Source organism: Sciurus vulgaris (assembly GCF_902686455.1).
Source record: "Sciurus vulgaris genome assembly, chromosome: 5".
In the NCBI taxonomy this organism is placed as follows: Eukaryota; Metazoa; Chordata; class Mammalia; order Rodentia; family Sciuridae; genus Sciurus; species Sciurus vulgaris.
In genome coordinates this window covers 114040622-114052852 of record NC_136465.1, presented here as the reverse complement: position 1 = coordinate 114052852, position 12231 = coordinate 114040622, and the positions used below count along the sequence as shown (strand labels likewise).

At 40.3% G+C, this 12231-nt stretch overlaps 1 protein-coding gene across 3 annotated transcripts in view; it reads right to left on the bottom strand.

The window, feature by feature from the left end:
• The window catches only part of SCN8A (sodium voltage-gated channel alpha subunit 8), a 181802-nt gene extending 176839 nt beyond the window's left edge, over window positions 1–4963 (bottom strand). For 2 of the 3 annotated variants that reach the window (XM_079139766.1, XM_079139769.1), the window contains exon 1: window positions 4561–4687. The gene's annotated coding sequence lies outside the window, so the exon portion shown is untranslated. Of the gene's footprint in view, window positions 1–4560; window positions 4688–4871 lie in introns of those variants that run through there. The other variant, XM_079139767.1, reaches the window with a different exon arrangement.
• Between the last annotated feature and the right edge of the window lie 7268 nt (window positions 4964–12231).

Genomic DNA, 12231 nt, shown 5'->3' with positions numbered 1-12231 from the left:
GAAAGCATTCCTTTTTGGTGGAGTCCTATTCTAGCATAGTTTGGGAATGAATAAGAAAATTACTTTGGTAAATGCATTTGTACTGTGGCAATGAAGGCCAACACAACGAATGTACAATAAAACTCTTCTCTTTGTAGACTGACAATGTCCATATAAATTAAAGAAACTGCAGAATCAATCTGCTATGCCAGCTGCTTTTCAATCTACTAAACTTTTACAATATACATACACTATATCAAAAACAAATAAAAATACAAACTAAGCTGCTAAATCTCTAGAGAAAAAGGAGTTAATATATATATTGTGTCAGAAACCACAAGGAAACAGAGTTCATTTAATCCCCACAAACACCCTGCAATGTAGGTATTATTATTCCTATTTTTAATGATGAGAACACTGAAACCCAGACAGATTAAATAACTCGCCCAAGGTCACTAAGTAAATAAGCAGCAGAGTCGGTATTTGAACCTAGTTTTGTATGACACCAAAGCCCATACTGATCCTGACCTTTATTCTCAATGGTGTAACTAGGGCAACTTTCCTGGGTCTTCATTTCACCTCAATTCCTAACGTAGTACTTAACTGTGGTCTTGGCTATATTTCTACAACTTCACAAATGAACAGAAAAAAAATTTCCAGAGGTCTTGCCCTTTGTTTTTTCCCCCACCATCTCCTTTTCTTTCCCATTCTTGTGTAAACTATTCTCTAGGTTAAATCACTGGGTTCAACCTAATAGACTGCCAAACACTTCAGCAATCAATAAACCTAATGGGTGAAAGTTCTGTTTCCTTCCTTAAACAGCCAGCTTTGAGCACAGCATTCTCTTCTAATCTGGTGCCATTTAATAAGAGTGTCAGCGCCGACTACAATTTCTTAAGCATAGTAGGTGCAGAGTGAGATTATATGTTGAATCACTGATTAAAGTTTTATTCCTCTAGTTAACTTGCTAAATTTAAGAGATGTTATAGGAATCCAATTCTATGAGTAAATTCTTTCACAATGATCAATTTTTCAAAAAGTTAAAAAGGACCAAGAAAAAGGCAAACTGAAATAAGACAATCTAGAGTTTAAGATCCAAAATGACTAACTAGGAGACGGAGAATTTAAAAGGTTGAAAGACTTGATTTTAAAATACTGGCATTCAGAGTAACTTTTCCAAGTACTTCTTTCAAAAAAAGAAAAAAGAAATAAAAGACTAAAAACAAACACAACTCTTTTGCTTAGGATGTTAAGACTAATGAATTTTTTCCTGTTTTTACATATATTAATTTTTTTCTGCAGCATTGTTTTTTAAGTGTGGTAAGTGGTTTCTCTCTCTAGATAAAATGTTTAATCTTTAACATTTTCTGTACAGTGTGTGTTTATTGTCCTTAGATATAATCCATAGAAATTAAGTATTCATTAATTCAAGCATGTGCCTTCTAGAACAACTTGTTACATAACACTAGCATATTAACTATAATTATTTTTCTTTCCATTCATAGAAAGTTTTTCTTGTTTTAAGTGGACATGTCCCTTTGTATTCTTTCCATGCAGGTATAGGTTTCTTGTATAATCTCTGCAGAACATTGAGTCCCAATCTTTTCTTGGTAACAAGCACAAGAATGACATTTGCCCCTGACCTAGCCCTAATTTATATGTGTTTTGACTTTATTTATGTTACCACTTCAATGAGATTAAAGTACTTCAATCACACTGGAACCCAAGTGGAATGGGTTATTTTCTGTGGTAATAAGTTCCCTGCCAATGAAAGTATTCAAAGTAGAAATCTCCTGCAAGAGGGGTTCCTGGGTTATGTGGAAGGTTGTATAAGCTGAATTTTATGGTCCTCTTCCCTTTCTATGATTTAAAAATAAATTTTTGGAAGAATAAACTTTGGAAGTACAGTGGATCACAAACAAGCTTGTTGTGGCCTGTTTCTTTTGTAGCTCATATTCAGATTAACCCAGGGAAGATGCCCTTCTGATCCTGATTAACCTGGCAAGTTATCTATTTCTGGTAAAGACCAAATATCCGTAATATTAACAGTGTCTTGCTATTTGAAATGACTGCAATGTATTGAAAAAAGGCAGTCAGCAGAGTGTCACTGTATGACTTACATATGGATCTGTGGCAGCCTATAAAACATTGTCTTCATGAGGGACAGCCAAAATGAGGAGTTATGTGGGAGTAATAAAATGTGATAACTAGGCCTTCAACCTCAAATACAAACCCAGCTGCGCATACACATGCACATCCATAGGAAAGCCTGCTAAGGAATGACATAAAGCAAAGAGAATCCCAAATCGCAGCCAGCATGTGTGCTCTTCACTGCAAAACTGGTCAGGGAACTGTCCTTTCAGCACCACAGCAAGAAACCCTAGTACAAGCCTAAATAAAGGCAACCGGAAGCTGGAGCTCAACAAAATTTTAAGAGTCCGACAAGGAAGCAACTGTATGGTTATGTGTTAAGCTATATTCTCCTTATTATCCTTTATCAGTTTAAAATAAAATCTTCCAAATATTTTGATAAAAGTTGACAAAACCCCAAATATAAACCTAAAGCATATAAAGTCAGCTCTCAAACTGAACCCAAAAAACCAATTAACTAGCCTGCACCATCAAGAACTGCTTTGCAATACCCGTGACCAGCCCTACTAAGAACACAACACATTACATACACCCTGAATCAGATATTCTGAGAACACAGAACATGCTTGCAGCCTTCCCCAGGGACAGCCTCAATTTCTAGGACAGAGAATACTTGCTGAACACCGAACCATCACTACCCACCCTCCTTCCCAAGCAATCAAATCCTCTTTCAGGGAGAACTGAAGGCCTTATGGGTCATGAGTTCCAAAGAAAAAAACGCTGCAGTATTTCAAGAACCAGGTTACAGGCAATGTGCTACAACGTAGCTTTTGTCATTTTAAGTCTGAATTCCCCCAAGATTCCTTCCACCCTGGTACTAGGTGGTAATGTTGTCCAGCCATTTGCATTACACATCAAAAATTTTTTTAAGAAAAAAGCCCCCTCCCCCATATCTTCTAATGCACGTGGAGAGAAAAGAAGTACAGACAGACTGTGAGACAGTGAAAAACCTACCACACCCGAAATCTCTCTTGGAAAGCTAAAACATCCCCCAGCCCTAACACACCACTACCTCTCTAAAGGATCTCTCCAGGTTCAAACTTGAGAAAACAGTTATTTTTTAAAAGCACTCTCCCCCTTTGCCCTCAAGGCCCTCACCCCCACTTCCTGCTTCCATCCCTGCCTCTCCGGTGCCCACTGTGCATTAAAAGCGACTTCCCTTGTGTAGCAGAGCTTGCTCCATGCTAATTATTACTCCCTCCCCCTGAATTTAGCCAGATGCAATGCAAAGTTTCTTCTACCCACCTCTCCCAAACAGATGACATTCGTTTGTCATGCACACTGATGGGAATCTTGGAATCTCCAGATATAAAATGTATTCCCCCATGCTTCAAAACTGCAGTGTAAGTGAGGAAGAGGGCATAGGGTGGAGTAGTTGGAAGGAATACATGGTTTGAAGAAGACTATTTATCGAGCTGAAAAATGATTCTCACTTCATGTCAACTCAAACCTGGGTCCCCTGGAGGGGTCTCACAGCCCTGGCCTACTCCCCCTCCCCCTGGAAAGTTAGCTGCCAAGTCTCCACCGGTGGTTGCTGCTGGCAATGGAGAGAATGGAGCCGAGCTCCCAGGAGAAATGCAGAGGCTCTGCGGTCTCCCAAGGTACCAAGAAAGAAGTAGAGAGGAGGGGTCCAAGCTGTGGAACTGGGCAAACAGTTCTGTACCCTATGCTAACAAGAAGCCCAGAGTGCTGTTGGTGATGGTAAGGTGGGGGAGGAAGGGGAGCGAGGAGGAGAGGAACAAGCTCTGCATCGGGTGGCGTAGGGGTGGGGGTGGGGGAAGGGGGATATTCTGAAAGTGATGTACTCCCTAATGCAGGAATCCTAGCCTTCCAAGGAAGGTCCCGGGGGCCCCCAACAGCCCCAGAGTACCCTGTTGGGAGGGGGACAGACACAACCTAGTAAAAGGCAGGGGAAGTCCTGGCAGCCCGAAGAACCCAGGAACCCCTGGCTTCTGCAGTTGGTAGCAATCTGGAAACGAATCAGGGACATGGATGCAGTAAGACATGGGGGAGGGGGAAGAGCTGAGGGGCTCTGGTAGGAAGATCCCGACAGTGCTGCCCTTCCCGGCTAGAGACCCGACTCTGCCCCGGCTGAGGGAGGGGGGTGCACCACAGAAGGGGCGCCGAGGGCAACCCGTGTACCCAATGTAGCCTATAGACGAGGAGACGAGGGTATCGGGGCGTGGGGGCCGGTGGTCCTAGATTGTCCTAAAGGCCCCGGGTAAACACGGTAGAAGGAAGCAAGACTTCCAAACACCTGTGCAAAACAGGGAGGGCAGAAACTCGGCTCCACGGCCCCGCGAGCCCCGCCGCGCACTCTGCGGCAAAGCCCCTGACTGGAGAGGGGCGAGCCCGCTCAAGGGTCCCGAGGCGGGAAGGGGAGCCCAGGGCGAGGAGCAGCGCTGAGGCGGGGGCTCCAGGGCGACTTACGGCGGCAGCGACAGCGAGCGAGGCGGCGGCGGCCCTAGTGCGGGGCCCGGGAGGCGCGGCCGGACTGCAGAGGCGCCGAAGCTGCAGCGGGCGGGACTGCGGTGGGCGCCATCTTGGAGCGCTCCCCGCGCCCGCCCCCCGCGCCGCCCGAGTACTTGCATAATTGATGACTCGCGCCCGCCCGCCCGCCCGCCGCGCGCTTCCGCGCGCGCACCCGTCCGCCGGCCCCCCGCCCGACCCCTCCGCGCACGCCCCCTGCCCCGCTGCCCTCGCCGCGCCCCGCGCCCGCCCTCGCTCCGTGGCCCACCTACCCCTGCCGGGCGCGCCCGCTCGCCCACAGCGCCCGCCCGCCCTCTCTGTGGCTCGCAGGCCGGCGTCCCCGCGCCGCCGGGACCGGATCCGGGCGAGGGAGCAGGACGCCGGCAGGGGGCGCCGCGCCGGAGCGCCAGCGAGCGTCCCCGGGCCCGCCTCCACGACGCCCCCGCCGAGTCGCGGGAGGGGCCGCGCGGAGGGCCGCACCGGCCGCGGAGCAGCGTCCCACAGACACCAGAGTGGAAACCCGAAAGGTGTGGAGATGACTCTCGCTCCGTGGCCCTGGTCAGTGTCAAGTCTTACCTTCGCCTGGAACATGCCCGGTAATAGTACGACGCTCAGTTGTTGAAGTTTCTGATTTATAAACACAAGGACTCAATTTACATGATCTTCGGCCGAGTGATGAAACGCGAGGGCTACCAACAGCATGTGGAGGCTTGTGTTTCCGCAGCCGGGGGCCTGGTATAAGTAGTAGGAAGACACCGCTTCCTTGACAGCCCGCAAGTCTGAAACTGTGTAGAAGTTACCACTCTTGCTGAACCTCAGTGTGTCCATCTGTGAAGTAGGCATGAGCATTTGAACTGCTTACTCCCCCTTTCTGACGATCTACAAAGTGAGAGAACTTTAGCATTTTATTGTGCCTCTTTACTTCAAAATAGATCTTTCTACCACAGATTGACAGTTGAGAGTGGAAAAGCATGCTCGGGCTGCCACTTTACTAACTGGGGTGCCTGTAAACAACCTTTCTAAACCTCAGTGTTCTCCATCTGTGAAAGGGAACAATCAGTCTCAGTACTAATCTCAGATTTATTGTAAGGACAGAATGGAAAAATGCATTTGGCACACTTCTAACACAAACTGGCACACAGTATGCCTACTGCCTAGTGTGCCCACTAGATGCTTTTTAATGTAGTTATATTGCTTAATAAAGCAATAAACTGCACGTTTAGAGTATACATGTTGACGTATGTGTACGTGCATGAAATAACCACCAAGGTAATGAACATACCCGTCACCTTCCAAATTTTCCTGTGATTCTTTGTAATCCCTCCCTGCATCTCCCGCCCCCACACACCCTCTCTAAGCAACCACCGATCTTCTTTCTATTACTGTACATTAGTTTGCATTTTCTGGAATTTTAAAGAAATGGAATCATACAGTATGAACTCTCTTCTTTGTATGGCATCTTCCACTCAGCATAATTATTTTGAGATTATTCGGTTGTTGCCTATCAAAAGCTCATTCCCTCTAATTGCTGAAGAGGAACTGTTATGCAAATATACAATTTATTTATCCTATTGGTGACAGTTAGTTTATTTTTGCCCATTACAAAAAAAAATTTTTTTAAAGCTGCTAAGACCATTTGTGCACAAGTCTTTGTATGGACAAATACTTTGATTTCTCTTGGGTACAAATACCTGAGAACAGACTGATTGATTCTATCGTAGTTGTATATTTAACATATTCAGAAGGTCCAAACTGCTTTGCAGAGTGGTTTCACACTCCTACCAGCAGCATGAGAGTTTCAGTTGCTCCACCTTCTCACCATTATTTGGTTTGATCTGTCTCTTTTTCATTTTGGTCATTCTAATAGGTGTGTAGTGTTATTGTGATTCTGACTTCTGTTTTGCTAATGACTAAAGACGTTGAATGTTCAAGTCTTTCTTTTGCCTTTTTGGAGCATTGTTTTCTTATTATTGAATTTTGAGGGTTGTTTATATATTTTGGATACAAGTCTTCTATGAGATATATAATTGGCAAATACTATAATGTACTATAATAAATAAATACTAAATACTATATAATTATAATATAATACTATTTCCCCATATAGATTTATCTCCCCCACCTACCCACAGTACTGGTGATTGAACCCAGGGGCACTCTACCACTGAGCTACATAGCTACATTCCTAACCCTTTTTATTTTTAATTTTGAGACAGGTTCTCACTAAGTTGGCCAGGCTGGCCTCAAACCTGTGATCCTCCTGCCTCAGTCTCCTGAGTTACTGGGATTACAGTTGTGTGCTGCCTCACCTGCCTTAGGTGTTTTTTATTCTTTATTTTTGCAGTACTGGAGATTGAACCCAGAGCCTAGTGCATGCTAGGCAAGCTGTCTACTACTAAGCTACATCCTCAGCTCTCTTTCTAGTCTTTTACAAAAAAGACTTTCAAATAGCACAAATTCTTTGGGGCTAGAGTTGTAGCTCAGTGGTTGAGTGCTTACCTGGCTGGCATGCCTGAGACCCTGGGTTCAATCTCCAGCCCATCCCTTCCTAACCCACCCAAAAAAGCACTCCTTGGTTTATTTTTCTTCTGTGGATCATGTTTTAATCAGGTATGTAAGATCTAGCTCTGGACACTTTATTTTGTTCCATTGATCAATTTGTCTCTCTTAACATAATAATACTGTCTTGATTACTCTAGCCTTATAACAAATCTTGAAATCAGGTAGCTTACAAACTCTCACTCTGCCCTTCTTTTTTAATACTGTTTTTGTGATTGTGGGTCTTTTGTATTTCCATATGAATTTTAGGATCAACTTATCATAGTCTACAAAAACCAAAAATTTTCAGGCATTTTTATCAAGAGTGCATTAAAGCTAGGTGTGATGTGCCATGATACATACATATATATAATCCCAGGGATTTGGGAAACTGAAGCAGGAGAATTGCAAGTTCAAGGCTGGCCTCAGCAACTTGAAGAGACACTCAGGAACTTAACAATATCACGTCTAAAAATAAAATGTGACTCAGTGATAAAGCAGCTCTGGGATTAATCCCCAATACCAAAAAAAAAAAAAGAATCTATAGATCAATCTGGGGAAAACATATCATAATAGAATTATATCTTCAGTTTCTGATTGGTATCTATAGGAATATGTTAATTTTTTATATTGATTTTATGTTTTTAGTAAATTCTCTCTTTTTTTTTTTTTTTTTTTTTGGTACCAAGGATTGAACTCAGGGACACTTAACCACTGAGCCACATTCCCAGCTCTTTTTTATATTTTATTTTGAGATGGGGTCTCACTGAATTGCTTAGGGCCTAGCTACATTGCTGAGGGCCGCTGGGATTATAGGTGTGCACCACCATGCCCAGCACTAAATTCATTTATTAACACCAGACTTTCTTTGTACAGTCTACCAATAAACATATAATCTGTGAATAAAAATTATATTTCTTTCTTTCCAATGTGGATGTATTTTATTTCTTTTTCATGCCTTAGGGCACAGCTAGACCTACTAGTAAAATGTTGAATAGAAGTGATAGGAGCAGACATCTTTGCTTTGTTCCATATGTTAATGGGAAAAATTCAGCCTTTCACCATTAAGTGTGATATTGACTATAGATTTTTCCTAGATACTCTGTATTATAATGAGGAAGTCTTAAGGAAGGCTTCTATTCCTACTTTGCTGAGGATTTTATCAGGAATGAATATTGAATTTCGTCAATGCTTCTGCATTTTTTTTTCTTTTTAGTCTGTTAATATAGTGGATTACACTGATTTTCAAAAGCAAACTAACCTAAACCTTCCTAGGATAATGTATTGGTCATGAAATAGTATCCCTTTTACATCCTGTTGATTTTGATTAGCTTACATTTTGTTAAGAATGCTTGCATCTCTATTCATGAGGTGAATTGGTCTGTAGTTTTCTTGCAATTCCTTGTCTAGTTCTAGTATCATAGTTAATGTTGGCCTCATAGCATAGACTCTTTCCTCTTCTATATTCTGGGAAAGTCTGTATAAAATTTATATTATTTTTTTCCCTAAATGTCTAATATAATTGCCCAGTGAAATCTTCTGGACTTTGGTGTTTTCTTTGAGGGAAATTTTGTAAGTGCAAGTTTAATTCATTTAAACCATATAAGGATACTTGAGACTTTCATTTCTTATTGTGTGACCTTTGGTAGATGTCCTTTCGAGGAATTTGTCTATTTCATCCAAGTTGTTGAATTGTGTAAAGTTGTTTGTAACATTCGTGTCATTCTTTTACTATCTATAGATGGTATAAACTTTGTAATACTCTCTGTCATTGCTGTTACTGCTGATTCCCTCATCCCCTTCCCCACCCCTCCCCAGCCCCTTCTGTCTTTTTCCTGGTTAACATTTCTGATTTCATTGATTTTTCTATACTGTTTTTTTAATGTTCTGTTTTATTAATTTCCACTGTAACCCTTAGTTGCTTTCTTCTGCTCTTTTAGAGTTTCATTTGTTCCCCGCCATCCCAGTTTCTTAAGGTAAAAGCTGAGGTCATTGATCCCAGACCTTTTTTCTTTTCCAAAATAAGCACTTAATGCTATAAATTTTTCTCTTAACTCCTGCTTTAGCTACACCCAAAGCTTTTGATGTTGGATTTTCAATTTAATTGGTTTAAAAATGCTTTCTAATTTCCTTTGATTTCACCTTTGTCTCATGTGTTATTTAGAAATAGATCATCTTATATTCAAATATTCAGGGATTTTTTTTTCCAGATTACTTTCTGTTAATCAGTTTCTAATTTTATTGCACGTGGTCAGTGATTTATATGACTTAAATGCCTTTAAATTTTTTACTTATTTCATGGCTCAGAGTATGATCTATCTTAGTAAATGTTCCACATGCACTTGAGCAGTGTGTCCTCTGCTGTTATTGGATGGAGTATCTATAAATAATAATCAGGTTGGGGCTGCAGTTGTAGCTCAGTGGTAGAGTGCTTGCTTAGCATGTGTGAGGTACTGGGTTTGATCCTCAGCACCACATACAAATAAAGGTATTTTGTCCATCTACAACTAAAAAAACTTTTTAAATAATAATAATCAGGTCAAAGTGAAGGATAGTGATGTTCAAGTATTCCATATCCTTATGGATTTTCTTTCTACTTTTTATCATTTATTAAGAAAGGTGTATTGAAATTTCTGCATATAATTGCGTGGTGTTTCTTTTTTTCATTGTTTTAATTTTAACTTTTTTTTGGTCTTTATATTTAAAGTGGATTTCTTAACAGTCAACAGAATAAAGAAGAGACAACCCAATGGAATGGCAGAAAATATTTGCAAACCATAAATCTGAAAAGGGTTAATATCCAAAATATATAAGGAACTCAGACAACTAGATAGTAAGGAAACAAATGACCTGATTTAAAAATAGACAAAGGACCTGAATAGATATCTTTCCAAAAAAGATATACAAATGGCCAAGAAAGATGTGATAAAATGTTTACCATCACAAATCATCAGGAAAATCCAAATTAAAACCATAATGACCTATCACTTCATGCCTATTAGAATGGCTATTATAAAAAAAGATGAAAAACAAGTGTTGCTAAGGATGGGGAGAAAAGGGAATCCTTGTATACTGTTGGTAGAAATGTAAATTAGTATAGCTGTTATGGAAAACAGTATAAAAGTTGCTCAAATTTTTTAAATAGAACTATCATATGATCCAATGAAACTAGTACTGGATATTTATCAAGGGAAATTATATCAATATGCCAAAGAGATATTTGAGCTTCTATGTTCATTGCATTATTATTCACAATAGCCAAGATATGGAATCTATCTAAATATGTAGCAGTGTATGACTGGATAAAGAAAATGTGGTATATATACACAGAAAACTATTCAGTCTTAACACAAAAGGAAATTCTGTTACTTGTGACATTGTGTTAAGTAAAATAAACCAGGCACAGAAGAAAAATACTGCATGGTCTCACTTATATGTGGATTCTGATAAAGTGGAAATCGCAGAACCAGAGTAAAATGGTGGTTAGAGGCTGAGGGTCATGGGGACATGTTAGTCAGAGGACACATAATTTCAGCTAGATGGGAGGAATAAGTTCAAAAGATCTGTTGTACAGAATGGTGACTATAGTTAATTACAACACATTTTATACCTGAAAATTATTAAGAGAGTGTGTTTTCACCACAACAAAAAGTATGCATAAGGCTGGGGTTGCAGCTCAGTGGTAGAGCGCTTGCCTTGCACATGTGAGGCACTGAATTTGATCCTCAGCATCACATAAAAATAGATTAATTTATTAAAGCTATTGTGTCAATCTACAACTTAAAATTTTTTTAAAAGTATGCATGTATTAATTGGCTAGATTTAGCTATTCCACAATATGTATCAAAATATCATGTTATATGCCATGAATATATATAGATTATAAAATATAAAACTTAAGCCAGGCTCAATGTCTCATGCCTCTAATCCCAGCAACTCGGAAGACTGAGGCAGAAGAACTGTGAATTTAAACCCAACCTCAGCAACTTAGCAAGGCCCTAAGCAACTCAGGAACCCATGTGGTTAATTGCACCTGGGTTCAATCCCTGGTACCAAAAAGTAAAATAAAATTAAATATATATAAAATTTATTTTTATTTGTCAATTTTTAAAATACCCCACCCCAAAGTGAGTTTCTTTTAGTTAAGATATGGTTAGGTCTTATTTTATTTTCCAATCTGACAAATCTCTGGCTCTCTTTTTCTCTGTTTTTTTGGTGATACTGGGGATTGAACCCAGGGCCTTGCACATGCTAGGCAAGCACTCTACCACTGAGTTACATCCTCAGCACTTTTTATTTTATTTTTTTCTCTTGAGACAGAATCTTGTTGAAGTTGTCCAGGCTGGCCTCAAATTTGCCATCATTCTTCCTCAGCCTCCTAAGTGACTGGGATTTCAGGCATGCACCACTGTACCTGGTTTTAAATTGGGGTGGATAGACAAGTTAGAGTTCGTGTGAATATTAATATTATTGTTATTAAATCTAACCTTGTACTGTTTGTTTTCTATTTCCCATGTGCTATTTCCTCTTCTGTTTACCTGCTTTATTTTAATTAATTAGATTATATTTTATGATCCCATTTTATCTGCATTGTTGGCTTATTAGCTGTAACTCTTTGTTATTTTACCATTACATAAACTTAAGTATTTGCCTTAATTTAGGCACTAAACTAACCTGTAAGGTCTTTGACTCCTTGGACTAATGTGTTTTGTACACAGTAGGCTTTCCATACATATTCAGTGAATGAATGGGCATTTGTTCATTCTCTTCATATCAGCAAACATTTTGTAATTACCTGCTACAGGTTTGTCAATGAGGGTGACTGTAAACAGAAATAAAGAAAGAGGAATCCACAAATGTGGCTACAATAGAATTACTAAAGGTTATATGTCATATAATTTATAAGAAAGCCAATGTGTAAAGAAGTTAGAATGAGGAGTTTGAGATCACCAATTTATTTTTAAAAAATTCTATACCAAGAAAATGAAGGCCAGGGTATAACTCAGTGGTAGAGCACTTGCGTGAGGCTGTACTTCAATCCCTAGAACCTGTAAAAAATCCCACTGAATATGATTAGATAGAGAAAGTCTTTCT